This window comes from Notolabrus celidotus, chromosome 11 (assembly GCF_009762535.1).
Source record: "Notolabrus celidotus isolate fNotCel1 chromosome 11, fNotCel1.pri, whole genome shotgun sequence".
Taxonomy (NCBI): domain Eukaryota; kingdom Metazoa; phylum Chordata; class Actinopteri; order Labriformes; family Labridae; genus Notolabrus; species Notolabrus celidotus.
This window is the reverse complement of record NC_048282.1, coordinates 7,656,459-7,678,276: the sequence shown is the minus strand read 5'-3', so window position 1 is coordinate 7,678,276 and position 21,818 is coordinate 7,656,459. Positions and strand designations below refer to the sequence as shown.

The following is a 21,818-nucleotide window of genomic DNA, read 5'->3' as shown; positions in this document are numbered from 1 at the left end:
TCTGGTGCCGTTTCTGTTTGCTTAAGTTCGGTTCTGGTTCGGTTCTGGTTCGGTTCTGGTTCGGTTCTGGTTCGGTTCTGTTTTGGTACGGTTCTGGCATGGTTCTGGTTCGGTTCTGGTTCGGTTCTGGTTCGGTTCTGGTTCGGTTCTGGTTGTGGTCTGGTTCGGATCAGGTTCGGGTCTGATTCGGTTCTGGTTGGGTTTGCTTGGATTTGGTTCTGGTTCTGTTTGCTTGAGTTTGGTTCTGGTTCTGTTTGCATGAATTTGGTTCTGGCTCTGTTTGCTTAAGTTTAGTTCTGGTTCTAATCCTAACCCTGACCCTAATCCTATCCCTAACCTTAACCATAATCATAACCCTAAGCCTAATCCTAACCCTAACCCTAATCCTAACCCTAAACCTGATCCTAACCCTAATCCTAACCCTAACCCTAATCATAACCCTAACCCTAATCCTAAACCTAACCCTAACCCTAACCCTAAACCCTGATCCTAACCCTAATCCTAACCCTAACCCTAACCCTAATCATAACCCTAACCCTAATCCTAAACCTAACCCTAACCCTAAACCCTAATCCTAACCCTGATCCTAACCCTAACCCTAATCATAACCCCAACCCTAATCCTAACCTTAACCCTAACCCTGATCATAACCCTAACCCTAATCCTAACCCTAACCCTAATCCTAACCCTAACCCTAACCCTAACCCTAACCCTAATCATAACCCTAACCCTAATCCTAACCCTAACCCTAATCATAACCCTAACCCTAATCCTAACCTTAACCCTAACCCTGATCATAACCCTAACCCTAACCCTAATCCTAATCCTAACCCTAATCCTAACCTTAACCCTAACCCTGATCATAACCCTAACCCTAACCCTAATCCTAACCCTAACCCTAATCCTAACCCTAACCCTAACCCTAATCCTAACCATAACCTTAACCCTAATCCTAACCCTAACCCTAATGATATCTAACCCTAATCCTAACCCTTATCATAACTCTAACCCTGACCCTAATCCTAACCCTAATCACAAGCCTAACCCTAATCCTAACCCTAAACCTAATCCTAATCCTAACCCTAATCATAACCCTAATCCTAACCCTAACCCTAACCTTACCCTTATAACAACCCTAACCCTAATCAAAACCCTAACCCTAACCCCAATCACAACCCTAACCCTAATCACAATCACAACCCTAATCCTAACCCTAGGATCAGGGTAAGAATGGTTTTGTAAAAGAATAAATGCACAAAATTGGGCAATTATAAGGCTTCTAATAAAAACACTGTACGTAAAAGAGTTTTCAACACAAACCATTAGTTTTTGCAAAGTTAAGGTAAAACATACGGCTACAAAAGATCCTAAATTAAGAGCCGTTCGGGAGTCAAAAGAGCCGGCTCTTCTTTGGGAGCCGAGTTAAAAGAGCCGGCTCTCTGAAAAGTGCATAAGTTCCCATCACTAAAGCACATGCTTACTACCATTTGCACTCTTAGTTGCCCTTGGAACTATTTGTATTGTAAAATGTATCAATGTAAATACTTCAGACCTGTACCAAAGTGATAAACAGATAACACTTCAATTTGAATCAAGTAAATACCACTTGTATACTTTAAAACAGAGGGTCATTTCATTCCTTGTGGACTCAACATGACAACATTTATACTTTTCAAGTAATTGATCTTAAACGCTTTCAGAAAATTAACAGTAGCAAGACTCACATATCCCTTCGAGCCACCAAATGGTATCATAACAATGGCGTATATGCTGTTTTGTAATGACACAGCACAATTTTATAATTTATTAGAAATGTATTCAAATTATTTCACGGACCCCATGCTATGGTTCGCTTACCCCTAGGGGTCCCAGGACCCCACTTTGAGAACAACTGAGCTAGAGTACGGTAATTGAGCTCTCAGCCTGCAGAGAAAGTTGTGAGGCACAGACCCCCAAGCTCTCTGCCCGACTCCACTGGTCACACTATAACTTAAATATAAGACTCTTTGAATCAAAAGAGCACTCTACAAAGTTAATGTACCATAAAACATAAACAATATACCCCTGTTTTCTGTGAATGCATGATTATGAAGTGAAGGAGAAAAGATGTGAAAAAAGTTGCGCAGTGTCGCTGTCTTTTCCAGCACAGTGAGCACTCAACTTTCAATGAATGGGGATGTGTTTTGTTAATCGGGTCAGGTCACACACAGCCATGTTGAAATAATTTTCCAGGACTATATGTGATTTTCCAGGACATTTTACTTTTTCTCCCATTTTCCAGGTGTTTTCCAGTACTGGAAAACTGGTCAACTGTTTTCCAGGTTTTCCAGGTTTTCCAGGTTTTCCAGGACATGTGGGAACCCTGCTATATGTGGATGGGATTGAGCTCCATGAGGATGAGAGCCCACAGCCCAGCTTTATGCAGCACAGAGTGGAGATGCTGACAGCTCATCATCACAATCAGACAAAAAACAAGAGCAAACTGCATGGAACAACAAAACTTGCAGGTAGTACAGGCAAATTATGCGTAATTCTGGTGTTATTAGTGATCACAATCCATTCTTACAGAGAGTTTTTCTTGATACAACTCAGTCAAATACCAAATAATCACTCCTAGCTAACGCCAACTTGAAGGGAAAAATAAATTGTACAGCTGTTTTTTTGAAACAATGATGAATAAACAAATGAAGGAAGGACCAGCTCTTGCATGTTGGGATTAATTAGCTCCCCCAGAATGTAAGCTTATTATGAATTCAGGTCCTGTGTGTAAGATCGGGGGATCTATTAGAAGTTATTAGCAGCAATGAAATTATTATTCATAAGGAAACCTAGATTACAGAGTGGCCAATTCAGACAGGTCTAATATTCTCTAGTTAGCCCCATCCCCCCCCCAATATCAGCAGGGTTTAAAAAGGTCTCAGCCTCCTGTGTAATCACAGTTGAGTCAGAACAGCTCAGAACCATGGACTTATTAACAGGTCAAAGCTTAATATTTCAGACTCTGTGATTAATTTGTGCTTGTCAGCTGTGCAAACTATTAGTTAGGGATCAAAGAAGTGCTGTCCGACACTCAGAATCGGGGTCCTCAGACTCAGTTTTTCTCTTGAAAAATGAGAAGTAGTCCTATTTATTTTTTAACTAATAACAGTCTAAAACAAATATAGCAACTGTTATATCTTAAATGTATAGTCCATCATTTAATGCTGTTACTCCTCAGGGTTTATTCCCACAGACAGTTTGCAGCCACAGAGAAGCACCACCCATTTGGGTCTTGAGGAATCAATAAATACAAACAGTATGTCCTGTACTCATTTGAAAGGGAAGGACGTTAAGGTTTACAGTACTGCAAAGCCAAAGCTAATGATTACATGTCACTTCCTCTGTTGCAAAACACTGCAGGCAAATATTTATCCCATCAGCTTCCCAGGTAGCCTGACCCACGATCTGGTTGGAGCACTCTAACTGGAGTGTTTGTCACCGCCACTTATTCAACTCAAACCACGATCATTATTCATAAACACTAAGCAGACATAAGACCCAGTACATCTGCACACTTGCACTAACAGCTGAGGAGAAAAACTCTACAATACGTGGAGGACTTTGTTAATCTCTAAGAAGCAGCGCGTAGGTTCCACAGCAGTGTTCAAGTGAATGGCTGAATGTCAGCTGTGTGGATTAAGAGCTCATGTTTAAGCAGAGATCATTGGGTTAAACCTCCCTAACTACTGTGTGCCACTGCTGGCTAATCCAACGCACCATTAGCTCCAGGGCCCCATTTGTGTGTCAAGGAATGGGGTTTGACTAAACTGACATTAAATGTAAATACAGTATTAAAGTCAGTAGTGTCTCACCTTTCAGTGGGGACACAAGAAGTGTTTTGGATCAGGGATATAACATTGTGTGTTTTGTTCAGGTTGGTTAAGAATCTCTTTTTACTTATTTTTATGATCTCACAATTTGTCTCTCACAATGAAGCCTCATTAAGGAAGAAAACCGGGGCTGTCCACTGAAAGCACTTGGCTATTTTACTGGGTCAGAGTTGCGTATCTAACAACATGTCTGGGCTGAAAAACACTCATCTGTTTATTATTGTGAATTATGGACTCAGCAAATCAAGAAAAGCAGTAAACTTCCTTGAGGAGAGTCCTGGGCTCTCTTCCCTACTTGCATCAGTGATTTGTAATTAAAAATACATACAAATCTTCTAAGGGATTATTCAAAATGTCCGACAGCTGCATTAATTCATGCATTTATTATTTACTCAGTTCTGACAAATGAAATAAGAAAATAAGTAGAAATGAGAAAACAAAACAATAAGCCCCCATCTTATCAAATATCAAAAGTAACCTTAGTTGCCCTTGATATAAAGAAAAATACTGCTAAATAGATAATCTTCCAACTATTTTGAAAACAATCGATTCACGAAACGATTAATAGATTAATTTGCTAATTAATTGCACTATTACTGAATGGTTGAGAAGAGGAGGAAAAAGATTAAGTGCTACAAGGGAAAGATTTTAAGGAACTGAAAACGTAAAACTCACACAGCGCGATGTAATGACCGACTAATTATCGACTATTGAATTAATCTGTGTCTGATTTTTATCATCGACTTTTGTTGGCTGCATCGATGAATCATTGCAACTGTACTGCTAAATGCCAGTTATTCAATTAGCATGAAAAAATAGGCTTTCTGAAGTTGACATATGGACTATATGAGTCATGGAAATATTTCATTTCATGTCTTAAATTGTAGCTTTTCAAAACCACCCCGAGTAGTACAAAGGCTTATTATTGATGAATATAACCCAGTGGAAAACAGGCAGGGGGTGACACAAGAGCGCCTTCATGAAACTCATGCAGAGAAGATTGTATCTGAAGGCTCCGACAGAGGCCGAGCATTAAGGCGGTTCTGTTTTTGTGCACTGGATGACACAGACTCATGACAGTAAGATAAAAATAAGACTCATGTGTCGGCTCAGCAGATCTTGTGTCACCTCAGAGTGGTGGATACAAACTAGAATAGTGTTGTGGTCACTGCTGGTTTGGATCTCAGTGTAGAGTATGTGACAAGGTGTTGTCTATTAATCACTTCAATTACTCGCAATATAATCAATGTGCATCAAGGGTATCATTCATACTGTCTACAGTCAGAGTTACTGCTTCTGTTTTTAGACATCAATGGCAGTGTCAGCACTTTGAACCTGAATCCTATTTTTAAATGACGAATGAGTGAAAAAAAAAATACTGCTTCAGTCTGAAGCTGTGAAACAGGCTGTGAAACAGGCTGTGATGGCAAAATGTAATCAACCAACAGATGGGCTTGTTTTGGAATTTTAAATGTCTGGTGACATTACAGAATTAGGGATGCAGCGATCAACAGGTTTCGCTGTTAACCACTGTTTTTAAATGTCACGCTTTTTTAATCGTAAAGGCTCTGCTTCACCAAGTGTTTCTGTTGTCACTCTCAACAATGTTTGCAAAAGTGATGCACGTGGTGAACCAGCTCAATGTGCCGTGTTTATCAAGAGACATGGAGGCTACACCACATTATCTTAACTATGGCAGAGGAACCAAGCAGCTACATCTTCTTTACAGAAGCAGTGTTGGAGCACTTCAGGTACACTGAGAATGACCATTGAGTAAGTCAAGATATCGTCTGAAAAAAGTGGCGGCTCAACAGTAAAACACATCAAGCAGAAGTAAAGGTAATACATAACAACTGAGTGATACAACTTTGGTATAAAGTTATGAAACATTGAGTTAGTAGGGTATATTTTATTGTATTATTTTATTATATTAATGTTATTTCTGTTTCAAAGCAAGAATGTTTTGTGATTTTATACACGAGTGATGTTGTGAAATGAATGAATGCAAAATAATTGTGATAATCCTGAAACCAGGATTATTACTCAGACTGTAATGGTATCCTCAAATTCTCTAATCGTGTCATCACTATACTAAACAGGATCCTGCAGAATACAAACTTTTTGTTGGAAAGTATTCATTTTAGACAAACACTGTTGCTCTCTTCAAGGACACCTAAGAGTAATTTGCTTGCCATCTTTTTCCTAAAATGATAAGATATTGTGTTATGTATTCTTATTCTTATAATAGTTTTATTTCACCTTACTTTATTTATTTATTATCTACTTCAAATCTTACTCACTTTTTTACATATGACATCTTAGTTTCTTTTACTGGTTTAATGTTTTAATATTTTATTATCTTATTAACTTATTTTATTTTGGAGAGTTTAATTTCCTGTGTTGAGTTTTAACATCTTATTTTACCTCCAGTGTTTCCTCATTAATATATCATGACAGCGTTTCCTCAGTTCGTTCAGCAACTTCTTTTTTATTTTTTATTGATTGATTTATTTAATTTTCATTGTTAATATTATTATGATTATTATTTTGCATATATAATGTTCTTAACCATAGGATTGTGGGGTGGGTTTGGGGTCAGGGCTAGGGTTGGGATTAGAATGCGGGGGTATTTGTTTTTTATTTTTTTTATTTATATATTCTGATTGATTGATTGATTGATTGATTGATTGATTGATTGATTGATTGATTGATTGATATTTTTTAAAATTGTGTTGGATTTAAACAAGCCACAAGAAAAACCTCTGTCACACAGTGATAAGAACAACGTAACTGATCGAGTGTGCAGTGACAGAAAAGTCCTGTGGTCTGGGAGATACATTTCTTGTTAATGTGGTGTTATACCTTTAAATGGAGCAATCTAACAACTGTTTCTGGATTAAAAAATGATCTTACCTTGATAAGGGTGTATCTAGGAGGGATGTAAGATCTTTTTTGAAATGTTGACAATGTCACCAACCTGCTTTGCCAGGCTACATTTGGCTGCAGAGGTTGCGCCGCACAAGAGGGCCCAAGTTTAAAGTTAAAGGAAATCCCCTTTAACGGTTCAAATCAAATGAACTTTGATGTTTGCTGACATTTAAACAACACTGCAGATTCATTAAAAATGAGTCTAAATGATAGTTCAGCTTGCACAGAAGGAGATAATACATGATGTTTATTGTATCATGTCCAACACCGGGTACGGCAATGGATTGTTTTATTGTTCCTGTTGTTGGAGGTTAAGCACAGGACTGGTCCAGTATTTAAAACAATCCCTAAATCTGTTTGATCTAAATACAAATATCAGTCCAGATCGCATGAACACAGAGTGTTGACTGATTAAAGTAACCCTGAAACGAAAACCTGGACTAGAGCAGCTTGCTGTAGAGGTATCACTACAGAACAGACCAGACATCTGACCCAGACTGCACCTGACCCTCTTATCCTCACCGAGGGGGAGGGGGCAAACCCGATCTGCTGCGCTTTCTCCCCTTCCACAGAGCGAGGGAGCAGATTATAGGAGGAACTTTACAAATAACCGATTACAAGGGGATTAGTCATTAAAACATGTAAGAGACATTGCCCTCTCTGTGACATTAAAATATATCTGAAAGTCTGGCAGTTCGGTTGAGCTCGAGACGGATTTGTAGACGTACAGGAAATTACTTGAAGGGTTTCAGGAAAGTTTTAAGTATTATCCCAAAATCTCCCAGTGTCTTGTCCCTAAGGCCTGCTTCACATAGCAGCATTACGGCTGTAGCTCTCGCTGCCATGCTCTTCACACAGACTGTGTGTTGGCTGTGAATTAGTTATGTGAGTTGCTGCTGTCAGCCAGGTCTCCCCTCATTAGTTCTAAGATTAATAATAATAATAATAATAATAATAATAATAATAATAATAATACATTTTATTTATATAGCGCTTTTCACAGAACTCAAAGACACTTCACAAATAGCACACAATAAAAGACACAATAAAAGAAACAAGTTAGAAACAGTGGAAATAAAAACATTAACAGTTAAAAGCAGTTCTGAAGAGGTGTGTTTTGAGGTGGGATTTGAATGTTTGTAGGTCAGTGGAGTTGCGTATGTGTGTGGAGGGAGTTCCAGAGGACAGGGGCAGCAATGGAGTAAGCCCTGTCGCCCCAGGTTCGGTGCTTGGTCCTACAGGGTGGGGAGAGGAGGTTTTCATCAGAGGAGCGGAGAGCACGGGAGGGGTTGTGAGGGTGAGGCAGGTCAGTGAGATAGGAGGGGGCCAGGTGATGGAGGGCTTTGTAAGTCAGGAGGAGGAGTTTGAAGTGAATGCGTTGGGGGACAGGAAGCCAGTGGAGGTTTTGGAGGACAGGGGTGATGTGATCACGGGAACGGGAGTGAGTGAGTAGACGGGCAGCTGAGTTCTGGATGTACTGGAGTTTATTGAGGACTTTGGATGATGAACCATATAAGAGGCTGTTACAGTAGTCAATTCTGGAGGTGATGAAAGCATGGATAAGGGTTTCAGATGCAGCGAAGGAGAGTAGTGGGCAGAGTCGGGCGATGTTTTTCAGGTGAAAGAAGGCGGTTTTGGTGATGTTAGTGACATGTTTTTCAAAGGTGAGGTTGGTGTTTAAAATTATACCGAGGTTTCTAACATGGGTTGATGGAGTCAGAGTGGTGTTATCAAATGTGAGGGAAAAGTTTTGGGTGGTTGTGGTGAGGGATTTGGGTCCGATGATGATGATATCTGATTTGTCGCAGTTTAGTTGAAGGAAGTTTTTTTGCATCCAGGTTTTAATTTTGGTAAGACAGTCAGTGAGTGTGGTGGGGGTTGCGGAGGTGATGGATTTGGTGGAGATGTAAATTTGGACGTCGTCGGCATAACTGTGAAAATGGAAACCATGTTTGCGTATGATGTGACCAAGGGGAGCATGTAGAGAATGAATAGCAGAGGACCAAGCACCGAACCCTGGGGGACACCTTGTGACAGAGGGGCAGTGGAGGAGGAGCAGTTGTTGATATGGATGAACTGTTGAATTAAAGCCATAAACTACAAATTATTAAAATCACTTTGGGAAAGGCTAACAGACCTGTGCTCAACTGTATGTCATGACTGATAAAAGAAACAAAACTTTACCTATTGATCACTCTTCAAGGTAGTTTGTAATACCTACAGTATTACTGTTGTGCATAAACAACCGTAAAGAGATGAAGAGAAAGAGAGGCAGATCGGGCCAGAAGAAATATCGCCCGTAATGATGTCATTGAATTATTAATGAAGCCCAACTCCAGCCTGGATGTGATTTATGATCACGTTTCTGTCAGAGAAAGTTAAACAGGGACCCCACGAAAGAGCTTAAGAGCTTTGCAAGTGACTTCCTTCACTAAATAGCTATCCCGGATAATATTCAGAATAAAAGCATTGTGTGAAAAGTTACTACTTTATAGATATGCCTGAGACATATTCTGAAGAGTGAACATTCATTGATAATTATCATTATTGATAAAAGGTCAATACGTTGTATATTTTGGTTGAGAACTGTGTGGCTGAAGGTAAAAATAGGCCATCCTTTTTTCTCTTGTTTTCCTGAGACAAAGTCTGATTGGTTAACATTCACACTGAATGAAGGCATTTCACGGCATCATACTGCTCACACAGTCAATCTGAAGCTGAAATGAGAAGCTAAATAATATGTCTCATAATTCGATGGGATTTTAATACTTAAAGCCACGATTTGATTCTTGATTTGAACCCATTGACATTTCTCTTGTTGTAACATAGAAGTGCTTATTTCAGGGTATATTTGAGTCTGATGTGGTTAAAATTAAGGAAAATGTGTGCGGTTTATGCAGCTTTGCATTTGAAAATGCTTTTTGCAACATTGTAGAGTTAAAACCAACAACCAAAAGAAACCTTTGTTTAATTCTTAATTTGTTAAAAATTAAGCTTTTTAAGAATGTCACAATTTTAGCGACTTCAGCTTAACAAAATACAAATTTAAAAAAATATATATATAGCATATATAAAATGGAAGGTGTAGCCAGCTAGCCTCTATATTTACTTTCGACTCAATTAAAAAAATGTAAATTTTATGTAAGATTTTTTTGGTGATGACTGTCGATTGGTAGCAGATTTCCAGATTCTTGTGCAGAAAAAGAAGCTGCTCTTTGCTCTGAAGTTTGATTGCTCTGCTAAACTGTCACAAAATCCCCTTTTCAGACTTTCAGGTGGTGAGGAATACTGAGTCTGTTCCCAAAGTGCATAACTTTCAATTTGCACCCTTTGTATACAGAATACATAATTTCTAGCCCCTTTTTATACCTGGGAGATTGTAGTATCCAAAGTACAACCAAACGCTGGCCTTCCAAGTATAGATTGAGGACTGACTAGATAGCTAACATTAGCAGCGCGACTGGCAAACTGGGATTGACACACTCCTTGATGCAACTCTGCACTGCAGAAACTGGTGGACGGGAAACAATCCCAGCACAGTAGGTTTGCTGTGCGTAAACTGGCAGCTGATGTCTTTTCTTTGGGTCCCTTAAAATGTTGTTACCTTCCATGGTGTTTATTTTAGACCTGCTGACCAATGCCCCTCCACCAAAATACTGCACCATGAAATTTTGAATTACCTAACGGACATAACCCAAGCATTGACTTTCTATTGCAAAAAAAGCGCTCATGCATTGTAACTTAGATATCGTTTTATTTGAAAAATAAAGTATTCAGTGGTCTCAGATCAAGAACTAACCACCGAATCACTGATATATTTACATGCAAGTGAAGCTCAGTATGTCTGAGCTTAGTTTGGTCTTAAGGCTGATTTATACTTCTGCGTCGAATCGACGGCGTAACCTACGCCGTAGGTCCGCGTAGCTCCCGTACCTACGCAGAGGCCTACGCACGTAGCTGACGTGCACCTCCTCCAAAATGTAACTACGCGTAGAGCCGACGCGGACCGCAAGCTCTGTGATTGGTCCGCTCGACGGCTTTGTCTTTCCCGCATTCACAGCACTTCCGGGGTCCCGGACATCGGCCACACATCGGCCGTGTATTTAATCTCCTCCTCTCTATTCTTCATGTAATCATGTCTGTATGATAAACAGCAACATGTATCAGCTGTAGATTAACATAACACGCTCTGAATCGATGTGGAAAAGGAAACAGAGATCGTAGCGAGACCGGAAGCAGGCGACCGGCTATCAGAGAGACCGCACTGCCCTCAGGCGTTTCGGCGGAGAATTGCTGCGCGACACAGACACACCGACGCAGAAGTATGAGGGGCTCATGTCCGCGTCAGCCCCTGCTGCGTAGGGCGACGCAGAAGTATAAATCAGCCTTTAGCTTCAGATTTTCTGCCACTGTCTCTTGGGTCAACTCCCTCATCACGTGGTGCTGGGTCGACTCCCCTTACCCTTGTTTGACTCCTCTGAGCTACAACTGCTGCTGTTGTAGATCGTTTATAATCGTAGCATCTGTACGTAGTAGTAATGTAATCAGTGTCTAATCGTGTGTTTGCCCAAACACTGCAACGCTGTTATTACAAACTTCTGCTGCAGCTTACTACAAACACCATTTGTGAAATTTTCTTTTTTTGTCTTTGACAGATTTGTTTTCACTTTTCTAAAGCCTTCTTTCAAAACACAACTCAAACTGACACCACATTATGGTTACTGTACTGAAGAGCCAACGACAGGTCATGTGTGTCAGCTGCTGGGCAGATTACTCATTGTACTGTCTTTTAATCCCATACAGATTCATACAGAAAAATAATAACAGTTGGGCAAAAAATGCCTTATGTCACTAATCCATATTTAATCCCTCATCACAGCACCGCTGCCACTCAAAATGTCTCTAAACAATGGAGATGGGCTGGCAGGCGGAAACACTGGACCAACGTTTCAATTACAAAACTACTTCTGAATAATTGTTCACCTGTCGGGATCACAGGCAGCTTCCCATGAGTGCCTTGGCACCACACACACTTTTATCCATCTTAAAAACTACAGCGCAGTCCTAAACCTTTAGTAACCAGACATCCTTGAATACCCACTTCAACAGACACACACAGAAACACACTTGAGGTAATGCCGTATACACACACCCTACACACTCTCAGGAGTTCACTTGTTACCCTCAGCACTGTTCTGCATATTCAATTAAGGAAAAAAAAAAGCAGAATTAAAGGAACATTTACAGGAAGAGGAGGAGTCACACAAGTGTGAGGGTTGTGCAAAAGCAGAAAATACACCAAAGTTGAACGTGAACATTTCTGCCCTACCTCACCATTCTGGTCGAAGCCTGCCACAGCCCCTTGCTTCAGCAGCCTCAGAGCTTAGTAATCCAGCACTGGGCACGGTTACACAAGAGGGCGGGAGGGAATGAGGGAGATATAGAGACGAAAGGGAGAGAGAGGGGGGGATTGCTTGTAAAAGTGTTACTGGGTTAGATAGAGTGAGCCAGAGACAGTGAGAGAAACGACGGGGGGTGCTTTGTAAGAGTGTTAAAGAGAGAGAGAGGGCAGGAGGGAGAGCGGGTGAGCGAGCGAGGAGGCGGGGGCCTTTTAATCTTGGATTTGGATGAGCGTGAGCAGGCCTGATACCAGCACCCGTCTGTGCTATCAGTCGGCCCCCTGCCTTTCCCACCTCAGATGAATGTGACAGGCTCTGACTGACTGGTCCAACCACCCTCCGCTCTCCTCCCTCAGCCTCACCTCTCTCTCTCCCTCCACGCACTCTAAGAGTGCAGCGGCTGTCAGATGGCCCCGCTCCAAAGCCCTCTCTGTGATCCTAAAGCTAACAGAGTTTTGTCTGGCTGTAACAAAGACCAGACTGGGCCAGAGCCAGATCAGGGTGCCAGAATCTCAGAAAGCGACAAGGTCCCTGCTATCTGGTCGGAGGCTACATGCAACAGCTGTGTTGCTTGTGCCTGGAGATTACACCTAATCGTGCATGGCGTAGTTACACCGGATCATAGTTAGCCCTCGCAAGGCTAAACCTCCTGATCCAGCCAATTCAGCAGTATGCCATTAGAGCTATTAATTTTCCAGCCCTTGGTTAGGGAGCTTTGCAGATGAGCTGGAAAATAAATGCAGGGAACAAAAGCACGGCACCATTAAACTGCAGAGTAACTTCTAATGGCCTGACAATGACCTCCAAATTCTGCAGCTCTCTCTAAGCACAGGCACTGCTTGACTTGAGCCACTTCTTACATTAATCAAGTGCTACTGACAAATACTGGGTAGGTCACATGGGATCCTTTATGACAGCTACTTAGTTTCAGTAATAACTCACACCTGAAGAATGAAACATTACCAAACTAAGAGCTCTATAATGACACAGTTACACTTAAAAAATGATGGTGGTGTTGAAATGAAGAGTCAGGCGATGACTAAGGTAACTTCAATTCATACTGAGGAGGGTATAGCTGCTCATTTAGAGGCTGTGATACATTTCAATAATAAAGGAAAATACTAAACTCACTGTTGTAATTGAGGGAGAGTCAAGTCAACAAAGACATTTTGGTTCATCCTCTGACCATGAATGTCTACCAAATCTCACAAAAATCCATTCAATCCTCTCAATCTGGTCAGAAGGGATGTGCACGTTTCGATGACTTAACAGTTAAATGACGCCACCCTCGCTAGTTGATACTAGAATTAATAATCTGTTTGAATTTTTTTTCATATTCCTATTACTGTGTAAGAGTAAAAAGTCGGTGATATGGTGTGTCTAGGCTATATTACTACCTGCATGGCATCACAGTATGGAGTGTGGCTTTTCAGTTTTTTGTTGAGAAGAGAAAGTTGTACGTAGACTGTGCCTGGTTAACACTAGAAAGGCCATGAGGGTAATTTTGACTGTTTCACATTTATATGTCGTGTAACTTTGTTAAATTAAGGATCACAGTGCTGCCGGTTTCTGACTTTTCCTAAAGTTGTGTTTACATATTCAAAATGTCATTTATACAAATTTCACAGAAGGCAACAAGTATATGATTATTTTTACCTACTTCGGCCACCTGCAGTCGTAATGACTGCCGCGATTAGATTGATACATTTTCACGCTGGGCATATGCCTATTGTTTGCTTGGAAACTATCATCGTAGTACAAAGCAATTTCAATAGTTTTGGATTGAAAATGAGAAAATAGAAAACTCTATTTTGGCAAAGAAAAGCTCAAAGAGAGAGAAGACTGCTGAGGAAGCCTGATAATTGTTCAAGGAATTGGACAGCGCAGACCTGCGATCTATCTGGAGAAGAAGCGGATAAAAGTGACTCACCCACAAAAGTTTCAAATAAATATATGTGTATTTTCATAAATATACAGTAAATACTTAAAAAATAAACACATCGCTCTCTTTATCGAGTATTTATCATAACCTTTTTGTAGAAATGTAATTCTGGCCCTTCCAGTGTTAAACTTATAACCACCTGTCTGGAGAAATGTATAATCAGCACAGGCATGGGGACGTTCACCTGCAAAGGAACAGAGGCTGGTGGTGCTAAATCTTCTAACCTTAGCCACACTCAGCAAAGCAGTCTGACATAATTTACCTTCATTTCGATTTTTTGAGTGTTTTCTTCCCTTGAGACTCGTTAGAAAAAATTTAAATTACAGGTTACACAAATAAAAAAGATGTCATTGACCCTAACCCAGAAAATGTTCCCCTTACAGAACCCTGGTCAAAAAATAACAAATGAAATGCTGAAGTAAGAAAATGTTTATGACTGGACATAAATGTTAATGCAGGCACAACCAGGGAACAGACATGAACTTCTCCCTTTCTGCTTCGTGCTTTATCAAAATGAAAAAGGGAACCTGAGAGATCAACAAATGAATGCTCTGACTATGATAGATAACAGGCAATAACTCTCTTGAAGCCAAGGCAACCTACATGCTCTGCACCAAACTCTTAGTTCAGAGCTGAGCCTTTGTTTAATATATTTTTTTGTACAAAAGTCAATCAAATAACAGGTTTCAGAATATTCCATTACTATAAAATCACAACATTCGTATTCAATGTCAGATGTTCTACAAATACACAAACTTTGAGCCGTTAATAATCTACTTATAAAACAACTACTGACCTCTAACTTTGTTCCTTTTACACATTAATGACAAACCTACTCAGTTACTCTGCATACCTCTTGTTGCCCAGTCTGATTTTGGCTGTGATTCCCACTCTGTCCTTCTGATAAGAGGCTGATCAAACAAGACATTTTATTTTTAACTCTGAGACTCATTCTCTTAAAATGTCACTTATGTAATCCTGCCTGCAGAAATGTTCGTAGGTTTTCTGGAAAGCCTTTTAAGATTTGCAGTCAACTTTTATTTTGTCATCTAGCGATCTGTGTACAGGCACAGTCCAAAATGTATTTACCATTTCTCTTTCAGTGTGTTAGTGTGTGTAATCATTAACTTTAAGGCCACCGCTCACAAAGAAAGCTTGTGGAAACAGACCTGGTTATTGGGAACTGGTGAGATAAAAAGTACAGAGCTGCCGATTTATTTGCCAATGTGCTAATGTCAGACCAGTAGCAGGAAAATTCTGATTACAACCAGGAATATTAATGTATTTTCAAAGTAAAATACACGTTTTTTTATTTAATGCAATTATTGTGAAATGCCCGTTTATAACCCTGATGGGGCTACAGTGGCCTTTCAAAATATATTTCAAACTTTTAATCAGCCCTGAGGAAGTACGGCATTGCACTGAAATAGTAATCATTTCATACTATTACTTAAAATATTATTGCTACTCTTTTTGTTATCGTTGTGACTCTGCCAAGAAATCAGCAAAAAATATGACAAGGACCCTTTAATGATCTGTAAAATCTCTAATGCTGGATGGTTATTTTAACATCAATTACATATCTGAAGCTTCCAAACTTTCTGAAAATACCACTTCAAATCATCCCAAAGCCATGTGATAAATATCTCATTTGATATGTGTAACTTTTTTGTACCCTTATGTTGCACCTGACCTCACTAATAATGAATGGAGCTTTTTATGAGCCTGCTGGCAAATAAGTTACAAAAGAAACATTTCTCCAAATCCAATTATCTTTAAATTTATCCTCCTATGTTGGGTAGTGCTAATCACCTGCTGTTCAAACACAAAATAATCTGCTGCAACATTGCAAAAGTACTCAACAAATCCACATGACCTTAACTGTAGAGATTATTTGATTGCAACAATCCACTTTGGTGATATTATCGCTGTCCCAAATATTACATGCAGCCTGTAAATCCTAGTTGGGGTCAGCAACTGTGGAGAGAGTGGCAACTTTTTAAAAACACTTGTTAACGTGTAATGCATTCAGATGTAGTCTATGATAAATGGGCAATGCATTCAAAACATTAAGCCAATCAGATAAAGCCCCACTTAGCTGTCATCTATACCCTCAGGTAAACTGATTAGACCACAGCAGAGACTGAAAGGTATGCAAACAGGTTAGCTTAAGTAGAGCAGCAGAAAGTCATAGCTTTCATGCATACTTTAATACATCATGCAAAAAGCAGAGTACACAGAGGTAGGATTGTCAGTAGGAGAACAATCCAATCATTTTTAATCTTAGGTCAGTGATAAGCGAACATACTGAATACTTTTTCCTTGTATGACTCATTTGATTATTGATTTCTGTTGCCATATAGAAAGAAAGACAACAAATACAACTTCTTTAAAAACTGCCTTACATTGCTTTATCTAAAGAGATTTATCTGTGCAGTATCCATGGCAGACTTGAGTTGGTATTAATTGTGAGTCTCTTAAACAGACTGAACAGCATGTGCTTCATATTCAACCACGTCAATGCACTCTCCCTCCCTCTACTCCTCAGATCATGACTGCAGGAGCAGGAGTGACTCAGGGCTTTCCAAGAATAGGATTCCCTTTGACAACCAGCAGGCGCCCCATTTCCCTGCATCTGGCCTTGGGCAGTGGGAGAGAAAGAGACAAGACAAAGAGAATAAGATTTCAAATAACCAGATTCTGTCTGAGGAGACATTGACAGAGAAGAAGGGATTTAACTGTGTGAACTGAAAGATAAACAGGCAGCAGGGAGCTGCAGGTTAGGCCTTGAGCTGGTTGAAGGGAAACAGACCCACTGAGCATCCAGCCACCACTCTATCCTCTTACATAATGTCTCAAGTTCAATACAGCCCTGGCTGGTTATTTAAAGCACGCCTGTCTAGGCCCTCTGACAAAAAGGTGATATTCTTAGTAGCCACAGCACAGCATGAAAGCCTCTGCTAGGGCTATATCGGTCACAGACAAGCCTGGGGTGTGGATTTTGGTAATGTTGCAGATATTTTTAGGCCAGCCAATGATCCGGGGTATTTACATGAGGTGCAAAACTGACACACCCCGTGTCGCTGGATGCTTCTCTTCTCTGAAGGGCGGACAGCTTAGCAGAATTAGCTTAATGACCAACTTAAGCAATCACTGTGCACATGCATTCACCTGCAGCAGAAATATAACCAGTGATATGATGATTGGTTTAAAGCTTCTACAGTAGCTGGACAGTCAAATGACCTTCCAAATACAACTAGTTGCACAGTAGCATATCAATCAATCAATCAACCTTTATTTGTATAGCACCAAATCACAACAAACGTTATCTCAAGACGCTTTTACAAACATAGAAGGTCTAGACCACTCTATGTCAAATTACCATAGCATAGGAGCATAGTTCAGCTTTTGTCTGTATTAGGGTAAACAGTACTTGTCAAAAACATTATTGGTGAATAAATAACAATTTTCAGGTTTCACACATCTGACCTTTTTTTAAAACAGACAACAAAGAGAGGGGGTTGGGGGTGACATGATTTGCTGCATGATGAAGGAAAACCCCTGCACTCTTTTTTTACAGCAAACATTGTTGATGAATGACACTCGTAATCTTAATATCTTCTAAACTGTAGCGTTATATAACAATTCATCCCTGTACAGTGTGCTGATAGAGAAATTAGCTGTCCAGACTACAGTCATGTTTTGAACCAGGCTGTAAACATGTTTATTTCTGCTGCAAAGATCGTCTTTTTTGAATTGGTGTGTAAGGGGTTTTCGGTGTTTCTGCAGCCAGCCTCAAGTGGACGCTTGATGAATTGCAGTTTATAACACTTCCGCATGGGCTTCATATTTTGAGACTGGAGTTTGCCGCTTGGTTGAAACAAAGCAGGATGAGATTTTTGTCCATCAGAAAACACATTGTATCTGATGTAGATAAAAGGTATTGCTTTGTCCGAAGGGGGTGCCAAAGTCAACACAAACAGTAAGTTCCTCACAGAAGCTTTAAGTTGGACATTTACTGTAAAATAACATAATTATGGTATCATTAAAATCAGATTTTTGCCCCACATTTTACTTTAAGAAACTAGAGTCATTCAATTTTAAATATAGTTCATTTTTAAAATCTTACATGCTGGAAAACAAATCAAAGAATAAACCTGCTTTCTCTTTTTTACTAGTCATCCAAACAAAAGGTTTTGGCTGACAGTTAAATAGTTATATTAAATTAGATTTATATCTTTTTATCAACTTTTACTCAGGTCTTCCTTAGCTAATTTTCTGTCTAGCAGACTGGAAGAGAGGTATTTGTAATGATATAAGAATTGAATTGTTCCATCTCTAACAAACTTCCATAAAGCTGACTGATCGTACTCACTTGGAGCACTGAAAGAGATAGTAACCCCATACTGAGAGCTCTTTTATAGTATTGGTTAAGAGCAAATTATGTCTTCTTCTGTCTTTAAAAGACTTTCCCTTTGCCTGAGCAGACTTCAACATATCTGCATTGAGGTGTAATTTTTAGTGGTAAACAGACCTTTATGTTGTTCCACTTCACCATCCTGCTCCTTTAAAGGTAGTGAGAGAATAATACTTTTTAGTGAAGTGAGATGAGGATAACTCATATTCAAAGTCAGATATCTGAAGAGCACTCACAGGATTGAATGACAGATTTAACCTTATCACAGATCGGTTTGGATTTAATAAGAAATATTTGAAATCTATCTGGAAAGGTGTGTCCCTTTCACTTCTATAAGCACTTGACCTTAAAGTAATTCACCTGACAAGCTCTCATATTCAGAAATGCTTTATAAGTAGAGCTTTTGTCCCCTCTTTCTGCTTTATGACTGAACAAAATGAAAGAATGCAAACCATTTATGTGGAAAAAAACAACAGTTGGTTGAGAGCACTCCTGGAAACGTTGGCAGTGCTATCTTATTCCTCCACATGGGCTGTTGTTTTCCTGTCGGCTTATCGACAAAACTGACTCACTGTTCTCAGCTGGTCCAATGAGCTCCACTGACAAATGAGATCTCCTCTTTAAACAAAAGGGGGGAGGGGGGCAGAGGTGGTTTCCAATAGTGGAAAGTTTAGAACACGACACAGAATCAATTGGGGAAATAAAAGAAGAACATCAGCGGATTGTAGTGTCGGAGGTACAAACAATGAACTTGTGGTTCCCTTATAGCTTAACTTCCACAACCCTTAACTGTAAGAACAATAGGTACAAATTGTGGAAGCTCCACAGTAGTATGATGAAGTTAAATCCTTCCTGAAACAAGGAGTCGAAGTGATACTATCAACACGACAGCAGGTCTGTCACATCACGATGGCACGCATGCACTACAGTATTGTTCCCCTGTGGTATTTCAGCTCAGGAAGTACACAACGATCCACAGCGCAACAGTCGTGCTTGTCTCGGCCGACGACCCAGCATGGAAACTGGCAGACATGAAAACAACTTTTAACTGTCTCTGAGCCTGTTGCTGGCTTCAGCCCCTGAGGATGTCAAGTGTTTGGCCCTCTGTCAACTCAGAAGTGTTTATTGTAAACGTCTGAGATAAAAAGTCATGGATATTTGTCAAGTGAGATGAACTTTCTTGAAATAGAAACTCAGAAACTCAGAATTGGACAGTAAAACTGAATTTGGCTTCCACTGATTTTGTTTTCCCTGTAGAAAGTTATCTCATCAAGAGTTTCTAAGAATGCCAGCTGACAGCCAGAATTCAAAATCCTGCAGCTGACTAGTGTTGAAAGTAATTTTGACTATAACTCAATTAAACTGAAGATTTGAATCGTCTGGTGGGCAAAGGTCAAAGGCAGCTCGGGTCACAGCCCCCAAAGTCCTAACAGGAACATCACAGACAATGATATCTGCTTTATGTAGTTTCTTATTACCTGTTTTAATCAGGCGATTTCATCAACTAAAGAAATTAACATTTAGTATACAGTCCTTCATGTTGTAGCTCCTACATCACACTGAACAATGAGAACAATGTGCAAAATGAGAGTTGACTTGAGGTCTCTCGGTGGAAGAATTGAATCATCAACTTGGAGCGGGGCAGCCCTAACAGCAATAGTTTAAATCTTCATAGTTTTAGATCAGGCTGTGATCAGCGAGTCAGCACCAGAATTACTGATCAGTTAAACAAGTTATCAACAAGAGCAGCGCAAAACCAGCGCATGTATGTGGAAGTTAACCTGCAAGAAGGACTGAAGGCTGTCTGTGATCGCTCTACTAAAGTTAGCCTCACTTTGCAAACCAGTTTGACACGGTCTAGACTCTGTGACTCTGTGTTTAGCTGTATTAAACAAATTGGGCTCAGTTTTGGCAGTTTTCTACTGTATTGCTTACTCTAATGGCCAAATTCCACTAGATCTGTGTCTGGGCCGTCTCTAATCCGTCACAGCACCAGATCTGACAGGTTTTCTATTCTAGTCAATGTGTTAACTTCTACTGGATCTGCTCCGTTGCGTTCTGGCTGCGTATCTGATCCGGTAAGGTCAGAGCCCTCCGGATCAGATATTCAAGCCTTCAACAGATCAGAGGTGTGTGGTCACAAGACTCCAGCTGTTGAGCAGTCCTGCTCCGTGCTGCGTTCTGAAAACGTAACTGATGGGTGTTTACAGACGAGAGAGAACAGAGCCGGACTGCCAAAAACATCGACCAAAAACATCGAGGAAGAAGCTTCTAATTTAAGTTCCATTTTAATCCAACAATCTGATGCACAGTATTTCAAATCAAATGAAAGTATCCTCAAGTTTAAGTTGAATTCACCCTATTTCTATAACTCTAGTTATCAATCTGCTGCTGGTTACCATGCAGGAGTGGCCAGCTAATTTACATATGCACGCACAGATTGGTTAATGCAACTTGTAAATATGAATTATTAATCAGCTGCAGAAAGTTCACAAGAATTTGGACTTTACTTTGGAGTTAATGCAAAGCTGAGTAACAAACAGTACCACTCAACACTGTGTATCAAGTGTGTACTGTAAGTCATACAAAGAAACTGCAAAACATTATTAAGGTGAATTATTATGGAGTTTGTTTGTGCATGAACAATGTATTTTCCTTAATAAATGCACAAGTCAGCTTTACTGTTTCCACACTCTATGTGGTGAGGTCTGAGCTATATGAAGCTAGTTTCATCGCGAACAAACACAATTTTGTCAAATAATATCAGAATTCAATATTCTTTGCTCTGTAAATAAATGTTAATTCATTTCTCTAACCAACTAAAGACATGTAGAGTAGTGAAGGGAGAGGCCAAACAAAAGCACAACACAGCCGAACATTTTCCACCCTTATATCAGTAAAATACTTGTTTTAACTGTAAACTCTCAGGTTGCCAACCTTGCATTTTCTTATGTCAACAACATCCATAATGGCCAAGAGACATGTTAATTCTATGTGTCAACATCTCAGAGGTAACCTTGCATAGAAACCCGCAACAGGACAAAGACTTCACATTTTTAAGTTAAAATGCCAAATACTAAACACAATGATTTTTCTTTCTCATCCATAAACCAGGCTCCTAAATGTGTACTAGAGAGGGAAACCCAGAGGGAATTCTGACATCATATAAACCAATAACAGAGGACACATATCCATTCATGTTTGTGGTGCCTGGCACAGCCTCCTGTCGCTCTTAATTCCTCACACACTAAGCTGGTCAATGT

At 39.9% G+C, this 21,818-nt stretch overlaps 1 protein-coding gene across 2 annotated transcripts in view; it reads right to left on the bottom strand.

Annotated features, from left to right (window-relative positions):
• Positions 1 to 21,818, bottom strand: part of ptpn11b (protein tyrosine phosphatase non-receptor type 11b) — a 51,816-nt gene that overhangs the window by 28,853 nt on the left and 1,145 nt on the right. The window lies entirely within an intron of this gene.